We start from the raw sequence: 20,439 nt of genomic DNA on the forward strand, positions 1-20,439 counted from the left end.
ATCTAGACGTGCATCGTCCCAGTGAGACATACTCAGTCCTACCAGAAAGGTAGGACTGAAACCACAAGTGCAGAGCCTCACGGGTAGTGTGGAAGCACTCTAAGAGGATAATATGATCCACAGCTTCAAATGAGGCACTCAGGTCAAGGAGAATCAGGAGAGAATGGGACCCTGCTTCAGGTGCCATCAGCAGGTCATTCACAACCCCGAGCAGAGCTGTTTTAGTGCTGTGTGCTAAACAAAAACGTGACTGAAATTTTTCAAATAGGTTGTTGTGTTTAATGTGGTCCTGAAGCTCAGAAGTGACCACCCTCTCCAACACCTTGGACAGGAAAGGTAGGTTGGTGATAGGTCTGTAGCTGGCAAGAACTTCTGGGTCCAGGGTGGGCTTCTTGAGGAGGGGGCGGATGACTGCGACCTTGAGGGCAGATGGAACACTACTGGTTTGAAGGGAGAGGTTGGTAGTTTGGGTGATCAGGGGGGTGAGAATGGGGATGTATGATTTGAGTAGAGCTGTGGGAATGGGGTCCAGGGCACAAGTACAGGGTTTCATCTTCCCGAGGATTACCTCAATGTGGCTCTGCCTGACGCCAGTAAAATGAAGTAGAGACGGCATACTCCCAGACAGAGTGTCAATGACAGGGGGAGGCAGAGAGGAAGAGCTGGACATCAGAGGAGCGGATGTTGTTGACCTCAGCTCTTAAAAAAAGTCAATGAAGCTGTTACATTGCTCTTCTGTAGCCTCAATTGGGGAAGATAATAGTGGCTTCAGGAGATGATTCATGGTGGAAAAAAGATGCTTAGGGTTGCAAGGATTGTAATTAATTAGGTTGGAGTAGAACTGTGACCAAGTATCTTTAAGGGACATTGAGTAAGTCCTTTGATGTTCACTGAAGGCCAGTTTATGGACAGTGAGCCCAGAGCATCTGAAACATTGTTCCAGGACACGTCCAGCTGTTTTTATTTTTTGCAGGGCATCAGTGAACCAGGGAGCAGAGCATGAAAAATTGACCTCACACGTCTTGACAGGGGCATGAGGACCAAAGACACTGCTTAGAGATGTATTGTAGAGTGCCACTAGTTCATCCACTGATGCAGAAGCTCAGCAGGTGATGTGCTGGAGGTCCATGCTCAATGTCAAATCCATTGAGACCACCAACAATGACAATGTTGTTGAGCAGAGTGAGGTGAGGAGGTCGTGTATCTCAGGGAGGAAAGATGAGTTTGGTTTGGGGGGGACATAGATGAGAAGCACCGTCATGGAGTTGGAGGTTTACATTTTGGAGCAAGGCGTTCAATTTTAAAAAGATCAGGCATTGGCAGGGGAGACAGTTTCAGTTCAGCTTGGTGTATGACTGCTGAGCCACCACCACTACCAGAGCTGTGGGCTTTTCCATGTAACTATAGCCAGGAAGGCAGGACTCACTAAGCAAGTAGTCCCCTGGTTTATGCCAGGTTTCAGTTAGGCACATGAAATCAAGCCCCTTATCCAAGATGTGGTCATGTATGAGGAGGGATTTATCAGTGAGAGACTGTGTATTAAATAGTTCCATGGTGGCAGGAGATGGAGCTGAGAATGGAAGTCTCTGCAAACTTCGTGGTACACTGTGTCCACTCCACTCCATATTTTGCGTCTTGCCTGGTATAGGGTAGTCTTGCAATGTTTCCAACGATGACGCCCAAGTTTGTTTTGCCTCCGTATTCCACATTGAAACCACGGCGTGAGTCTCTATGGATGTCATGAGGTCTGTTTCTTAAAATCCTAAACTCTTGGCAGCGGGTTAAAAAATCAGTTAGATAGTACATATTTCAACTCAGGGAGTAATCAAAACACACAGGCAGAAAAACGGAAAAACATGAAAAACGCAAGCAAAATGCAGAAAGGCCACGTTAATCACACGAGCAGTGAAGTTCACAGTCAATTGTCTCTTTAGCTAAGAAGAGCGGCAGCCGGTATGCGCCAGTGTTCTCTCGTAATGCAGAGCAGCTTCTCCAATGCAGATTAGATGATAAATATGTTAGCAGGAGGTGGTAGGGGCTCATGTCAGTCATCATCAATCAATTTACTTTTTTTTTTCTTTCTTTTCTGAAGGATCGGTCTCTGCATTATGGAGCTCAGTCATAGAGAGAACAGCTGGGAGTGGATTCACTAAAAAAAGCTCTCTCCAGAGGAAACTGAAGTCTTTGTGTGGGAGGTGAAGAACTGCTGTTAGTGAATATGTGGCACCTTAAATTAAATTAGTTTAGATAATACATTAATGTTCAAGGACAACTGTTATAAAGAACAGTTTGATGATATTTGGGCGAACAGAACTAGTGGCAAAAGTACAGTTTGACTTCCTGTGTTCAGTGAGTGTTCATAAACCACAGTCCATGTTTAATGTCACACTCTGACAGATGGATGTCAGAGTATGCAATGCAGCATGTTGGATGACAATTATTCATATCACATCCAGACTAGCGTATAGCTAGTATGACTGTATGATTTTCTCCCTCTTGGGAACTTTATCAAGTCATATTGCAGCATATTATCTGTAGGGCTTTTATCATTCATGATAACAAATCTGTTACAGAAATGACTCCTCTCTCTTATGTTATTGGCAAAGAGAAAAATTTATTTCGGGCACCCTTGGTTCCAGAAGTAAAAATCCCATTCATTTTTCCAATAGATTATGTTACGTTACCCATGGTTGATGCATGTCTACGGCTTGAATTGGCATGAAACCCTCCCAGTTAAGTCATCGGTTCAAAAAATAAAATGACTGCGTTAGAAAACAGCTGGTTCTTTGATACTCAGTTGAAGATACAAGACTGTGTACATAAACCCTTGGGGGTAGAAGTTTGCTACTATTCCCTAGGTGCATGTTGGCAAGAATTAGCTAATCACCAAGCTTAAAATTCAATTATGTGTGCCTCTAACAGCGGGCGGAAGCTAAAAATGACGGTGTTGAGAAAACTGATTTTACAATGTACAGAGTAAATCAGTTCACTTATAATGTCTGGGTCACTTTTGAGTAAATTCAGCAACAATGGTGCCAAGTCTTGTTTACAGGTGCAACAATGAAGCATTGAAGTCATTATGCTCTGATTTGCACCTCTAAGTGGCTACCTCATAGCAACAGTGGCCAAGGCTCATGGTTACTGTAGTATTTTTAGCCATCAGCCATGCCAACATGACCGATAAAACATGATCTCTCAGAAACAAAGTCAAATAATTGAAACTGGTGCTCACAACATAACCGTATAGGACCGTCACATTATGCTGGAGAGTCCTGTGTTTCTATGTTCAATAATATTAAAGAAATTTTGAAATGGAAATACAGGATGGAGAAAAACATTTCCAGAACCAGCAGCCCCTACCACTTCACAGCTCTATTGCAGTTGTAACCACACCTATACTAGTGATAATGTCACAGTGTATTGACACACCCTGGAGTACACTAATACGTCACTGCAATAAGGTTAGTTAAACTACTTTTCAACTTGTGGTAAGTTGCTCTTTAAATGTACAGACGGGAGAGAAATTAAAAGGAAAAACTGGAATAAATGACTGGAGAAACATAATAAATGCAAACCAGGCACAAGAGGTCACTGAATGGTTTGAACGGCTATGTGAGATTTTGGTCTGACGTGTCATAACCACCACAATAACACCAAATGAAGCCATGTGTTTTGAAAGAATGACATTCATTCCTCCTGTAGACTTCAGAGACTTGTAGAACGCTGAGCAGCATTGAAGCCATTCTGGTGGTTGAGTGTTAGTTTTTTCTTCTGTATGTTCATGCATAAATTACTTGGTAAAACTACAAAATTGGCACAGAACAAAACCATATGTTGTGCCATTTACCTTCGGTGTGTGGTGGGTGGGTGGCATAAGCATAAATACCTTTTAATGCAGTAATACATGGTATCCAAATTGCCCTGCTACTGCCACAGAGATTCATCCACCTCTCCCTACTTAATGTACAGTCAGTAACTCAACAAAATATCAGTGGGAGGGAAAAAAACCTGTGAACGAAATGTCACTTTACTGGCTCAAAGTACACTGTCTTCTCTTTGATGGATGTTTCCCTCTTTAACTGTTGAAAGTATACATGCAGAATGGCAATTCCTCAAAGCTGCTCCTCACTCTTTTGATTCAGAGGAAGTGAAACCAAAATGTGCTGTTTACATTGTTTCTGGGGACAAATGTTGGTCTTTAATTTTTTTAATGTATTTTTTTCAAAGCTATGAGCTCCACAAATAATAATAATAATGACCTCTATTTAATCAGGTATGTCACATTGAGATTTAGATCTATTTATAAGGGTGACCTGAGTACATGTAAACAAGAATAAACCATTAACAGCTCTGTGATGCTGTATTTAGGCACAGGGTGGTGCTTTGAGCCAATTGCTAACATCAGCATGGTATTTCTCACAATGACAACGCCAACATGCTGCTGTTAATAGCAGGTATAATGTTTACCATGTTCACCATCTTAGTTAGTATGCTAACATTAGCCAATAAGCCTAATGATGGCACTAGATGAAAAGTTAAGGGTTCACTAAAGTTTTTACAATTTATCCTCAGGAGGACATTGATGAAAAAATTCATGGCAATCTCTCCAATAGTTGTTGAAACATTTCGCTTAAAACCACAATGGTGTTGCTACAGAGAGAGTCAGGATCATCGAAGTCATTAGGATCGATCTTTGTGGGATGATGAAAGTCTGGACAAAACTTCATGTCAATCCATCAAACAGTTGTTTAGATATTATATACATTATAATACTGAAATAATAAACAAATAAAGAAAAATAGACATCACACAGATTTTAAAAAACACATTTAAAGACTAAGAATTCAAAGCATGTTCCTAAAATGTCCCACCAGGTCAAGTCTTGGCAGTGTGTTTGGTCGCTTCCTCTATTGAATAGAGCTTTAGATGAATTTGTGTCAATGTTGCAGCTGAATTTGTGATAGATTATATCCTCATAGTCTACTACAGAAAGTAAGAAAGTGACAATCCATTCACCTTCACTGTATTCAAGTGGAGGAAAAAATCTAAGAGATGTCAAAACCAAACAGACAACAGCTATCTGCATGGCTAGATACTATTAGAGTAAATGAGAAGATATGGATTGTTTTTCCAATTATTTATGGGAAACATCACTGACTGAAGGTCAGTGTCATTCCTCACCTATCCACCAGGCTCCCTCAGCGTGTTCCCACCTCTGCACACCTGTCGCGGATTCCCTCATCAGCCCTTGTGACCTGCTGCCTGCCTCACCACCTGCAACTCATTTCCCTATTACTGTCTCTGTATATATATATATATATATATATATATATATATATATATATATATATATATATGTAGCTGAGATTTTGCCTGCTGGCTTTTGTCAGATTGTCTGTCTTTTGGCCACCTATCTGGCCATCTGTCACAACTAATCTACCTACCTGACTCCTGCATATACAGTATGTCTCTACTTTCTGTTTTCCTGTTGTGCTGAAGGCTGCTATGGTACCTCAGTCTCCAACCTGGTTACTGCATTTGGGTCCTTCTAGCCTAATCTAAAATGTAAAAAAAACACACACAATCCTCAGAGTGGTGGGATCATGACAACTGTGCAAATGTTGATATGAAGGAATATTTAAAAATGTAATTTGAGGATTTTTATTAATTCTTCATGCTGTACAACTTCAGTTATTCAATGTTTTTTTTTTTTTTTTTTTCAGTCAGTCCATGTGATGTCATCTCTGTGTGCACCTGTAGTGTCTTCAGTATGAACCAATAGATAACTATCTTAAGCTTCTATCTTCATAACCTCTAATCTGATCACAGAGAGATGGCTGTGATAATTCCCCCTTGTTTGTTTTGCTTATCTGCAGGATTAGATACACCTACTGGGATGATTTCACTTATTCTACTTTCCCATTACCACGTAGGGAGAGGAAGAGAGATCTGCACTATTCAATAAAGTCTGTACAGATGGGAAATTTCATTCTATAGCTCACTCTTTATCTATTCATACATACATTCATGAGTTAACTGGCTTGTTTCCACCTTCATATTGCCTTCCAAGTTGAGATTTAAACTCATCCAGTCCTCAGTTGATGTTACAGTCACATGTTGCATGTGCAGCTTGCAAAAACAAAATGAAATATATAGACATAGTTTTTCTGCACTTTTTTTGCTTTTTTAAAAAGCGTAATGTAATTTAATATCTGCTTGACATCTGTATGATTCAAGTCAGGAACAAAGTAACATAAAATATAAATCATACACAACAGCAGCAGTGTGCAATCCAAAGCAACATTCCCTAAAAATCTCCCAAAAATATGGAACAAGGATCAGACAATGGTAACGACAAAGCTAAAACAGGGATTAACAATATTTCCAAAATCATAAATACTTAATTAAAACCATCTTAATGACTCTCAGAGCAGCCCAAGGCCATTTGTTCTTATTAGAAATAATAAATACTGAGACACTGCCTTAAGTGTAACTTACTTATTTTCCATGTATGTTAGGGTTTTAAAATCATTTACAAAATCAATCATAAAGTAAATGGATTCGGTGTGACAGGTCTTTATATATCTTTGGAAAAAGAGCCACTTTCAACACTTCCTCACAGTCTCAACTCTTGGTCAGCGGACAGAGTTTTCTACCGTGAGATGCAATTGAAAGCTCGATGTGTGATTATGTTTCAGTATTTGTCTGTAATTCTGATCCGATTACCAAATCAGATAAATTAGATGAAAGATTGTCCAAAAAGAACCTAATATTGGAGAATTCAGTGTGCAGACACATAATCACTGTGTAGTTCAGTTGTTTTCTCATTGAGGGGGCTTCAGCAGGGAAGGGGTAAACATAAAAGGGAATACTGATGGTGACTGTGTATGCAGCATATGGTTAATTTCTCATTTTGCTAGCATGTGTTTTGTAATGATTTGTGTAGGAATTGTACTAGCCTGCTATGGAATCAAAGTCAGCAGATGTGGTGATGTTTCTGTCTGCTGCCTCACTCGCTCCTCTCCATGTTTCCAGCTGAGAGCTAAGTGGAGACACGGCTAATTACCCAGTTTACACCACAAACGTAATTACACCCCTATGGGAAGTTACACGTTGAGTGTGCAGTACATACTGAATGTGAGGAAGTGAGGGCGGAGGGTGTAGAGGAGCTCCCCTTTGTGTATGCGTGTGCACGTGCAGATTCATCACAGGTACAACGGTAAAATATTAATGGTAGGCTCTTCTTTCTTGAAGCTTACAGGGCAGTTTAATATTTAATCGAGCATTCAAACACCCTTTAAATGTTATGTTCGAGCAGGATTAGTAGAAGAAAATAAAAAAGGCTAACATAATAGAACATGTATGTCTTGCTATTGAGCTTTCAATACCTGGTATCTGACTTAGAATAAAAGGATGCAGCTTGAAGCTCATAAATCTCTCTCCCAGAGGGATGTGGCTAATCACAGACAAACCACATGTCTGAAGCTCAGTTATTTAGCCAGATTATCAGTGCAGGAGGTAGCAAGCAACAATGCTGCAAACCACATTCCTAAACACACAACCTTGGGAGGCGGTGATTGCTGAAAATGTTGCCACTTTGTATTAAATTCAATTTTAAAGAGGAAAAAAAGGAGAGAACTTATATTAAATGGGGGATTGGAGAGTAAAGGCTGTCAGTGTGGAGTTAATGTGTAAAAATGGTCTTTTCTTCCTTGTGCTATTATATCAACTCACTCAGATGTTCTTTGTCATGACTTTTACCCACATTCGCATGGAGCATATGGAGATCACATATTTAATCACACACACAAAACCATCCACCAATCAATCACACTCTCAAAATGCTGCAGTTAGTTTTAGCTCAATTATTCTTTTTTCGCTTTTAACAGTCATAGCCTCAAGTCTCCTTTTTTTCCTGCTGGATTGCTCATGAATTTCACACACAGGAAAAACACAGAAATAGAAACAGGAACAACAATAATAGCCCAAATCAAAAACCTATCACCATTGCACATAACGTGTAAAATCATCCCTTTGTGTTTGAGAGTGCTGAACTGCAGAGGCACCTTTTTTAAATCACGTTAGAGAGGAATGGAGAGTGATATTGAATTGTCCCTATAGGGAAATTTGTCTTGGGCTCCATGTCGCTGCATCCCTTCAAAAACAGTTACAGCACTCATGTGACAGAAGTAACCAACACAACAGTTTACACTAACACTAGCACAGTAGGGAGAGAAAGCAAAAGACAGATGGGGTATGTCATGTCACAGTACAAATGTCTGCACTACCTTCCTCTTTTCTTTGTTACCAAAAAAATTGATGTTTGCCCCTCCATCCTGCTGCCTGTTCTAGTGTTGTCAGAGATGAAAAAGGCAGCTTTTTTTGGAGGACACACAAAAAATTCTTTTAGAAAGTAATTTTGCTAAATGGCAACCACATATGGTTCAGTGTAAAGGCACTTTAAAGGTAGGTAGTATCAAGGCTAAGTAACCTGTGTATGTTTTTCACCAATAATGGTGTTCAGCAATGATTTTATGAGCAGTTTCACTGCATTGTTATCTCACATTCAACCTTCACATATGAGGATGCAAAAGCATGTCTTGCCATAATATGCATTTCTGCAGACTGCACAAGGTGGAAATGCATGTTGGTGGCTTTAATACATTTGTTTTTGGAGAGGTATGTACATGTTGAAAACCATGTGACCCCAAAATTCCCAGAACTGTCAAAAAAATTACAAATCTTTCAATTGTACCTTTCTAATCCCCTTCAAAGTACTTACCTTGAGATGTAAGACACTTGTTTCAGCACTTCTTCCACTGCTAGAAACATTTCCTGTAGTAATTTTTTGTCACTGTGCCCAGAGCCTCCTGCGTTTCTTCCTGGATTTCTTCCATGGTGGTGAATCTTCTCCCTTTCAGTCCTAATATCAGTTTCAAGCTATAGGCACATGCTACCTAGCTGCAAATCCAATAACTATACCCTACTGCCGTGCTATCAATGGTCTTTGGGAATTTTTGGGTCCCCCCTTGTACAATGAACTCCACACAGCAATTTACCTGTCTGATTCCAAAAAGGAGATGTTTTAGCGGTAAGTTTCACCTCTGTGTGATTGTAGCTATTTTGAAAAATACTGATCAAATAGAAGTTAAGTTTTGTGTCCTACTTTGCATGCTAGACTGATGTCTCAGGCTTTGACACTCAGCCATGGTGGTTGCTGATTCTTTAGCAAACTTTGCCATGCAAACATTGATTTTTCTGGCTTATTAGAAGGCAATGAGCAGTAAAGCCAAACCATAAACTTCAATATGCCCATTTGGAAACCAGATGAGTTCACCAGCCTGCCTGCAGACTTCTCCATCAAACTCCATTTTAAGATGACATCAGCAACAATGAGAGAGATTGGGGTTATATGCTTACATATATGTAATTTGTTATTACTGATTACAGAATACACAATATATCTGATACATTTTAGGGATGTGACTTTAAAACAGTACATACTTGTAGGCTTCCTGAACTCCATGACATTTATGTAGCCTGTAGAGTAGATTATACCTAAAAAATCCTTATGTTGAATGCATATTTATTGATAGCACATTGATTAATTGTAATAACACAATGAAACAATAGGTCTTTAATCTATCTATGATTCTATTCTGTGGCTAATGGACAGTCCTCCATCCTTGCCACATAAGCTTAATGGCAGTGAGTTGAAGACTACTTGCTGGTTAAATGCACTTGTGATTTTTTTTATTTAAAAGCATCTTTTGTGAGCATCATGGTTGCCAGTGCCTCTAAGTGGCACTGGTTGCCAGGGCCACTTAAAGGTGAAGGAAGAACATGACCGTTGGTGAGTGAGTTGTGTGAGTACGGGAGGACTAACAGTATACTTCCCGTCTGAAGTTGTGTTTTTACTGCAACATTTTCAGTCACCACTTTACCTCCATTAAACTCTGAGCACTCTGCAGCTCTTCTCTTCTTCCATGGATCACAGTGTGCTGAAATAAAAATAAAAAATACAGCATGTCTCATATACTGTATTTATCCCTAAACTGCAGTGTGACAAGCTTGTATCTAACAAGTTTTCAGTCTTTTGGGCTTCTTGTAAAATCTAAATGCACCCTGACTCCCGTGTTTAGCCCAAGAGCAAGACACCTCCACAGTTTGGAGACATATTGAAATCTGTATCAGTTTTCTGACATACAGTGATGGTTGTGAGGCTAAACTCAAGCAAAAAAAAAGGTTTGACAGAGACAGAAATGCAACCTTTGTTGGAAAGTGAATCAATTTAAACACAATTTGGGAGTTTTTTTTTAATGAACAAATTTATGTGAAGCGCTATTTATGGCACATGTTTAAAGAAGAGCTTGAAAATGTGGCTGAACAGACTGGCGCGTATATAAACAAGCTGTGTGACTGTGATATCCCCTCTAAGAAAAAACAGCTTTGCTTTCTGTACTTCTCAGCTGCACCCTTCACTGAAACACACTTGAAGTGCAGTGGTAATGAGCTTTTCCCACAGAATCATCTATGTTAATGATTTCTCAGATATATTAATGCGTGAAATCTTACAAAGATGTCATATCATAAAGGCTCAAATATGTCCAAAATTTGCAAATTCTGAGAAGCATACTGTAAAGATGACCAGAGAGAAAGGTATGTTGAAGTAAACGTATGCACCACTCGCACACTGCAGGGCTCCAATGTCCACTTATGATTTATTGCACCAAGGTGACGTTTTGAGCAATACTGCTCTTCATCAGACTCAAGTGACAAAGCACAACGCCATCATATATATATATATATATATATATATATATATATACACACACACATGATACAACACAGAAGGCAAACACAGAACACAGATGACAAGTCTACAGAGGATATAACTGACAGACGGTGGGTTTCAGGAGTCACAGAAGGGGCAAATGTCCATTACCTCATTGAGGCCTTTGGGTGATATAGTGTCTAGAATTTAAATCCAGAATAGTTTGTGTTTCAGAAGAAGAGTGTTGATGTCTCCCCCCTCCGTGGGAGTTGGACATGTTCAATTCCAATGTAACTGAGAGGGGCAACAGTATGGTTCATTACATTGAAGTGATTGGCCACAGGGCTTTTATGGTCATGGTTTCTGACAGCACTTTTATGTTCTGAGGTTCTGTTTTTGAGAGGTCTAGACTTTTTTCCTATGTATGCCACAGGGACATTTTAGCATATATATCAAATTGTTGGTTTTTGCATGAGATGATTCCTTTAATAGCGAACACTTTCCCTGTGTGTGGGTGGTAGAATGTCTTGGTTTTGCGAGTGAAATTACACTGACAGTTCCCACATTTGTAATTGCCAGGTGCCACAGGACTCAAAAAGGTGGGTGGGGTTGGTGGGGGGTCAAGTGGATAATCCGCCCTCATCAACATGTTTCTAAGATTTGGGGGTCTTTTAAAAAGGATCTGCAGTGGGTTGTCCAGATGTCCTTTGAGGGCAAGGTCAGTAGCTACGATATGCCAATGTTTCCTGGTGACAGTGGACATTTCTTTGGCCAGAGGTAAGTATTGAATAGCCCAGGTTGTTCTGTTGTCTTTGGTTTTAGTCCTGGTAGTGTTCAAGTACTGCGATTGTGTTAAGTTGGAGAAACGGTTGGAGGCTTGTGTCACCCATTCACTTTTGTACCTTCTTTGTAGGAATCTGTGTTTTAAGTCTGTCATTTGTTTTTTAAAATCAGTGTCCGAGCTGCATATGCGGCATATGTTGTTAAACTGAGAAATAGGGAGGCTTTTCTTTAAAGATGTAGGGTGATATGACTGTGTAAATTAGTTTGTCAGTCTGTATAGGCTTGTGCTAAGGTTGTCTTTGTTATTCATAATCATTATGTCCAGAAAGTTCATTTTAAAAGGGTCATAGGCCAAAGTGAATCTCAGATGTGCATTCTGTATGTTATTGAAGTTGTGGAAGTCTCTGTGGAGGTCCATATGAAAAAGATGTCATCTATGTACCTTCTGTGTACAGAAATGTATTGCAGGAATGGGTTCTTAGAAGGTTTCAGTACGATCTCCTGCTCGAAGAGTCCAACATACAATGAAGTGAAACTGGGGGACATCTTGGAGCCCATGCTGACTCTGGACACCTGCAGAAAGAAATCCTTGTCAAACATGAAGTAGTTTGTAGTTGGCACAGTCTCAATAAGCTCTAAAATAGCTGATGTGCTCGGTGAACATTGCTCAGCAAAGTTTTGTTGTTGCATGTTGAGAAAAAATTCTGCTGCCCTCAGCCCCCCTGAACATTGGTGTATAAAGTCTCACTATCCATAGTTACCAGCAGAGTATGGTAGCTGCTGGGTTGGACAGCTTGTATAGTTTTAATGAAATCCATAGAGTCTTTTGAGATGCAACGAAGGGCTCTGGCTAGAATTGAGCCAGGGATATTATGGTGACATGGTATGCACCTTAACCACTAGGCTACCAGGTGCCCAACACACAAATTTCTTATTTTCTGTTTCATAAAATATTTACAGAGACCCAACATTCCCCCATGAGCATGAACTTGGCGACAATGGCAGGGAAAAACTCCCTTTAATGGGAAGAAACCTCTAACAGAACCAGGCTCTGGGTGGGCGGCCATCTGCCTCGATCGGTTGGGTTGTGAGAGAAAGAGAGAGGGGGAGAGGGGACAGAGAAAGAATGTGTGTGTGATAGAGAGAGAGAGAGAGAGGGGTGGGAGAGACAGAGAGCAGGAAGAAATAACAATAATTGTAGCAGTGGGTGTTGAGCAGGATCACGGGGGCAGTGGGTGGCTTGCAATCTCAGATCCAGATTCTACAGCTCCGGAGGCAGAAATACCTGCAGAAAAGTAAGGAGAGAGGAGAGAGAGGAAAAAGCACAAAACTATGGGAGGGAGAAGATGCAGGGTTAGTAACATGCATGGATGGGACATGAATACATACAGATGGAGAGGTAGAGGAGGAGAGAGGAACTCAGTGCATCATGGGAAGTCCCCCGGCAGTCTAGGCCTATGGCACAGAACTAGGTGCTGGTCCAAGGCGAGCCTGAGCCGGCCCTAACTGTAAGCTTTATCAAAAAGGAAAGTTTTAAGCCTACTCTTAAACATATAGAGGGTGTCTGCCTCCTGAACCCAAACTGGAAGATGTTCCACAGGAGAGGAGCCTGATAGCTGAAGGCTCTGCCTCCCATTCTACTTTTTGAGACTCTAACGGCCAAAATACATTGGGCATTGATACGGCGCGACACATCTGTTGCAGCATGGCCGCAGTAGAGCACATCCATTATCATCAGCTGAAGCTGCACTGACCACAGAAGCTTTGCACACCCTTGTGGGCTTCGTGCGGCTCATCTTTATTTTTGCGTGACTGGTCTATTTTTTTTCCCAAGCCCTCCAACAGGTAAAAACTACATAGAACTGTGTACAAACTCTTAAATTATTAAAATAAATACCTCATTGTACCAGAAGCACTGTGAGGCATTAGTGCAACTTTGTTTTTGTTTTTTTTTACATTGCACATTAAAATAAATCAATCAAATCAATATGTATACATGATCCTGTAGTTCAAACGATCTACTAAATTAATTCAGTACCAGTTAATATAGCCTATGCTTCCAAACCCTGCATAACCAACTGCATTATCACTTGACAAAACTCAATATGAATGCAGACGGAGTTGGTGTAGCAGGTAGAAAAGTCCAATACGCCTCACCTACATGACGTGTCGCATCTGTCCCTGGTGTATTTCAAGGGTAGGAACCACAAGTAAGCCTACATTCTGGGAGCACACTGTTGTAGTGGGGTAAAAGGGTACTATGAGGTATTAAAGTAGGTTTTTAAAAACATCTGAGTTTAGATTTGGATGTGCTTTAATAGGGGCATTTACCCTTTAACTGTAGCAGCCTTCTTACTCTTCTGAAGTGAGCATCTTTTTTTCTTTATTTAAATTCAGTTTTTTTTGTAATATCATAACAGAGATTCTCTCTGGTCGTTTTGTCTTCAGCCTAATTAGAATCACTCTCTCCTCAGCTCTTTGCCTTCCCATTTATCCTGCACCTTCTGCTAATGAGTTGGGCTTAATCAGGCATTCCATTTCACTTAGAAACTAATGAAATGTTGAGATCATTCATGAGGAGTTTTCATTTAAAAAAAATTTCTTGCTCCATGTCTTCTTTTAAATACAGCCGTTCTCTTTGCGCCCGTTCAAGAGTCACAGTAGATTACTTTAACACAAAGAACTCTCTTCTCGCAGCGTGTTTCTGGAGCAGCGGCATAATTGGAGGAAAGGTTATCACACTGTGGAAAGCAAGTTGAAAGAAGTGTTTCTCAGGGGAATAATAGCATATTTCATTACCAATGGTCTTATAGTGAGGGTGTTCGGGGGAATAGTGATGTATTGTTTTTGTCTTAAGACTTTGGGGGGATATTGTTCATAAATGATATTGTTTTTTCCTCCAGTCCCTTAGACCACGATTCTTAGGACAAGAGAGCTAAAGCAGAGGAAAAACATGCTGTATGTGGTGTGGTGCATTCAGGGGGCAGGCTCATAAGTGTAAGGTAATAATTGATCAGTGTGGCTGCGAACTGATGGGCTAATTTATGGTTCTGCTATATTTTCAAATGCACTGACTCAGGCGATAACATGTTGTGAGTAGGCTGCTCTGATCAGTGACACACCACCTTCTGCTAAGTGTGTATTTGTAAGATATAGAGAAGTAAGGAATGAGAAACACACAGCAGTAGCTTATACTGTGTTAGCAGTCAGAGGCAGAAGTACAATACTGCACAGGTTGGATGATGATTGGTTCATGATTGCAAAGACATATACGTTGTACAGTTACCTTTTTTATCTATTTTCAGAATATGTTAAACTTCCACTGGAATGATAATTTAAGTCTAAAATTGGACCGATTTTTGATCTTAACAGCAGTCAGAAATTGAATGTGAATCCTCTGTAGAGTTGGAAGTTGGAAAGCATTTGGGCATTTTTGGAGAGTCCAGTGCTGATACTCCACTTAACATCGTGTGATTATGGTAAGTCCACTGAGCTGCAGGTGAAAAGCAGACAAGATTTTATGTGTCTGAGTTACAATAGATCTTAAGGTTGAGTGTGCCATTAGAGTATGTGTTAAGACTACAATAAAAAGTGAAGTCAGGTTCATAGTTTTATATCTATAAATGTGCTGTGTGTTAATATTTGATTATCTAAATAAAACACTAAGGAGAGAGGACTGACTGAAGGAGCCACAGCTTCCCATGGTATCACTGATGGAGAAGAATGTTCTTAAATAAGACTATATATATTACAATATGCCATAATACTGTATGCTTTCAAGTTACCTTAGCATGTAGTTTAACTGTAGTGGGTATATATATATTTATGTAAGTGTGGTCTGTCTCTGGTTTGTTATTGTAGAACTTATTGTGAACTCCACAGTAAAAACTCATAAGATATAGTTAAGCAATCGTAAGATAATCAAGAAATAAAAAGGGAATAGTTAGTAACCACTCAGTATGTTGCACCACTTTACTTGAGGGTGCACAAAAGAGAGTACCTAGTGTTTAAGTAATTAGTAATGAATGAGTTGTTACTGTTTTGTGCCACTAAATTAGATCGACTGCTGCAGCAGTTTGATGAGCTCAGAGAAACTTTCCCTCCTCAGCAAATGAATGTAAAAACAGTCCTCTTGTGTCAAACTGCACATACCTACATCATTCTGCACAGTGAAGCTCAAACATCCAACTGAAGTAACAATATGTAAAACAAATTTTTGAGTGCATGGAGATTTTACAGCTTTAATACATTTCATAACTTATTACATAATATTAATTCTTGATATATTCTTAAGGTCATAGCAGGCTGTTTTAATTGTCGTAATGTGGAGTCCAACAGAGCGAGTTGTTTTTCATCTGTGAAATGTGATGCTACATTGTGTGTGCGTGTGTGTGTGTGTATCTGTTCACATTCATGAGATAGTAGGGTTAGGCAGATCACCAGGCAGAACTAGGACGCACATACAATCTAGGTTAGCATTTATAAGGAAGCAGAGCTATCTGTCTGGGACAACTCACCAGAGACAAAGTGTGTGTGTGTGTGTGTACGAGCATGTGTGTATGTGTATATACAGTGTGTGGGCATGTGTGTGTATATCCTTAAGAGTAATACCTGAGAGGCATGTTTGTATGTGTGTGTGTGTTTGTTTGTGTGTGGGTGGGTGCCTACTACCAAGAAGTCCTGTGAGAGAACACGAGCAAAAGTTCTTTGGCCCGTGGAATAAGTTAGTTGTCATCAGTAAATATCTGCCTGTGTGGTACTGGGCCACTGGGCAGGCAGAAATAATGAGGATGGGGCCAGATGGAGCGTCACTTCACACAGTGTGCCCCTGCTCGACTTTCTAATGGACAACGTTTTGGTATGTGAAAGAAAAAATAAGGGCTTGGGTCAGTTGCCTTTTATGCCAGAAATAGAGGAATCTTTATTAGTGCTGAAAATGCTGATCTGGAAATACTGAAGAGGATGTTATAAAACACAGGTCAGCAGTCAGCATATGGGAACAGTCTGGATACTTATCAGATCAGCACTATTTTAATCTCAGCAGCTGAAATAATATTATAGTTAAAATAGTTCATTAAAATCATAAAAGCAAAAAGGCAAAATGACCAATGATCAATTACAACAGATTACAGCTTTCTGTCTTGTACTATTTTAATAGTTATTTACACAAAAAAATATATTTTTTCAAAAAAATATTGTAATTCAATTGAGATATGTTACATAACTGACCATTTTTTGACAGAACACGTTGCTAAGTGAACATCTTCACGCGCATGTGGGCATTTGTGAATGTGCGTGTTTGTTTTTTATGTCTGAGCATTGAAATATGTGTTTACAGAACAAATGGTTTAGTGGAGTGTACAAGCATGGCCAGCTGTATTTGTCTGCTGTAAACCCCAATCTGCATCACCACAACACATTGTCTGAGTCACCCAAGTGTGTGCTTGCATGCGTGTGTATGTGTGTGTGTATATGTGAGTGCTCATTTGTGTGAACTCATTGTGAGTTATAGGAAATTGTATGAAAAGCAAATGCGCTCTGTTTCTCTGAGCTCTCTTTTAAAATTTGAACAGCAGCCACACAGCATCACATAGCATGAAGTAACTGGGGGGAAGCTGGATGTGGCTATTGGATGCTGTAATACGTTGCCTGCAGTGAGGCCCAATATTACATCAGGTTGAAGTGCTTAAACAACAAAGACTGTTAGTGAGAACAACAATGTGACTTGGCTGGGCAGACAAAGCACAGGAAGTTATATTTAAAGCCAGCATTAGTCAGGCATAATGGTTTAAAATTCAGACCAGTTTCTACCTCACAGGGTCTTCATCAGAGTGGAGATAATTATACAGACTGATTACACCTGGACAACACTACAAGCAAGTATTATTCCATCACATTTTATTTTATTTTATCTTAATATCGTGAAAATAAAATGAAAAAACACCTAAGTCCTAGTCAGCGACTCTTGAAAATAAGGCCACACTGAATATAGGAACACAAATATAGAGCGCAGCAGCATACTCAACATCTGTTCATATGCTCCTGCAGAGGTAATAAATCAAAGGAGTTTTCAAGAGACTCAAGACAAGTTAGAGCACAAACGTGAGCACAAATCATTGAAGACGGCTCCATCCTGGTGTTGACTGTTCTCCCCACTGCAGTTCTGAGACATTTTAAAACACACATTTGTGAAAAGACATAAAAAAGAAGAGAGAATATTAATCTGTATATACATTGGTCACTTGTACATCAACACACATGATCAATATGATACGCAGTCCCTGTGGGCTTGTATATGTTGGGAAAACCATCAGAAAACTTAAACAAATGGTCAGTGAACAACAAAGCTCAATACATAGAAACGATCAGGATCATCCCATAGCTATGCATTTCAATGACGCTCACCATGACATCTCTTCATTACGTTTCTGTGGTATTGAACAGGTCACCCTACCACCTAGGTATGGTGACCATAACAAACTACTCAAACAGCTAGAGGCCTGCTGGATTTATACTCTTCAAACATTGGCTCCTAAGGGACTGAATGATGAATTACTTCTTAACATCCTCCTGTGATTCCTTATACTGAATATTTTCTGTATAATTTCTGTAGATTGTTTTCTGCAGGCTATACAGTAGTGTCTCCTTTTTTTGTGCTAAGAATTAATTCGAGGGGTTCCTTGTCCAGCTCCAGGCAGTCCTGGATACGTATGAATATGTACATATATTATCAGGTTCATTTACCAATGTGACCTGTTGACTATCTGTCCATTTATATATGTATGCTGAGTGAATTTTTTGTGGCCTTGATGTCTATCGTATGTGTATATATTATTATTATTATTATATATATTATTATTGGTGTTGACTTTTTCTATATGCTATGTTAGGTTCATCCATAAATGTAACCTGCTAAATATGTGTATTTTTTGACTGCAAATTACCTCTTGGGATCTGTAGGATCTATTTATAGGGACGTACTTAATTTAAGTATGCAGTCTTGAAAGAGTAGAGGTAAATTTGATTGTTACTTAACATATGTATATATTGATGTAGTGTTTGCCCATTGAACCATTGTGAGGCCTTGTTGTGTCTATTATGGTTTAATTAAGGTTTTATTGATTTATTGATACTGTTTAGTCACACTCTATATAAATTTATCCCTACAGGTTCATCTACAACTGTAATCTGCAATATTTGGGAATGTATCTTTTTGATAATGCAATTTAGCCTTTGATGCTTTAAGCATTTATTTTATGGTAATCAATCCATTTAATGTAAGCATTTTTTAGGCACATTTATGATTGTTACTGCACAGAGTGTTTTACCCTTCTAGCTTCCTGTATGATATTAGAGACTGTCATGTAATAAATTGATAGTTAGTATCTATGCCTTCCTATTGCACATGGGTAATGTAATTGGTTGCAGGCTTACAGCCACTCCCTATTTTAGGCTTCTCATTGTCACAAACTATTTGCCTGATGAAGGTCTAGCACTGAAATGCTGCAAATAAACGTGTCATTGCAAGTTAGACAGTGTGTGAGAGTTTGCAATTTTTGATCCGCTCATCCCTCTCCTACGCACCTGTCTCATGAAATAGATGTGTGAAGTGTTCTCCTGCTTTAACATGTTCTGAAAATAGATTAATGGCAACTGTATATGCCTTTGGCATTATGAGCCAATCATCATCCATCGCTCTCAATAGGAACTCTTTGGGGCCAACTGGGAGCATGTCACCCAAATACAATGGTGTGGCCCATTGACGTGGACAACAATGAAGGTCTACGGTTTAAGATACATACACAATACCTGTAAGTGGGATCAGTTCATTGTTGGTTTGGCACTGCATGTGAGATTGTTGACAATAAGAAAAATATAGAAAATGATCATTCTACTTTATGTTTATTATTGAGGTTGTAGTGGGTGGTGGTGGTGTACTGGGGTACATTATGTTGAATGATGTTTCTAATATTTTGTCCACTCTATTAACATACATGACAGGGGCTTAAACATAATGCACTCCAGTACACCATCACCACCCACTACGATGATCTCAATAATAAACATGAAGTAGAATTAGCACCTTTCTGACAATGTCAACAAAAACTAAAAATGTATAAGCTTAATAAATGTAGAATTTATGGCAGAGCTGTTGTATTGGATTGCACAGGTGTACCTAATGAAGCGGCTGGTGAGTGTGTATGTATTATGTAGCTCTACAGAAACAATTTGAGTGCCTTCAGTTGAGGCAATCATGAGAAGACGTTGAAGCAACTTTGTCACAGTGCAACATAGAAAAAGTCTCTGAGCAAGAAGGAAGGGAGGAGGTGATTTACTTGACAAGGATGGAGTAAGTGATGGATCTCAGAGAGCCGGAGAAAACATGGGAGGAATCCACAAAGAGGGATGAAGAGGGAGTGACAGAGTGACATGGATGGGTGTTGCACCCTCCTCCGTTCTTATTGGTCTTATAGTGATGAAAGTGGCAGCAGTGAAGACAGTTATCTAAGAGGCACAGAAGGTGGGAGAAAAACAGTAGGAGAAGAAGAAGAAGAAGAAGAAATCAGGAGGGGAATGCAATGAGGGAAAGATGGAAAAGAACAGAACTGAAAGAGAAGGAGAAACTGTGAGGATGAGGTAAGAGTGTGAGGGTGGGAGGAAAGAAGGGGAGCAGCAGGAGGTATAAACACTTCAAATGTGAATCATAGGCATCTGGCAGGAACAGAGAGGGAGGGGACTGAGATGTGAGACATAAGGAGAGGTGACAGAGTTAGAGAGTGGGTGAGTGAGACAAAAGTAGACAGAATGATGGAAAAAATGAGAAGCAGAGAGAGTTTGATAGAGGGAACAAAACAACAGCGAGTAAGTCAGGGACTATGATC

Source organism: Thunnus thynnus, chromosome 13 (assembly GCF_963924715.1).
Source record: "Thunnus thynnus chromosome 13, fThuThy2.1, whole genome shotgun sequence".
In the NCBI taxonomy this organism is placed as follows: domain Eukaryota; kingdom Metazoa; phylum Chordata; class Actinopteri; order Scombriformes; family Scombridae; genus Thunnus; species Thunnus thynnus.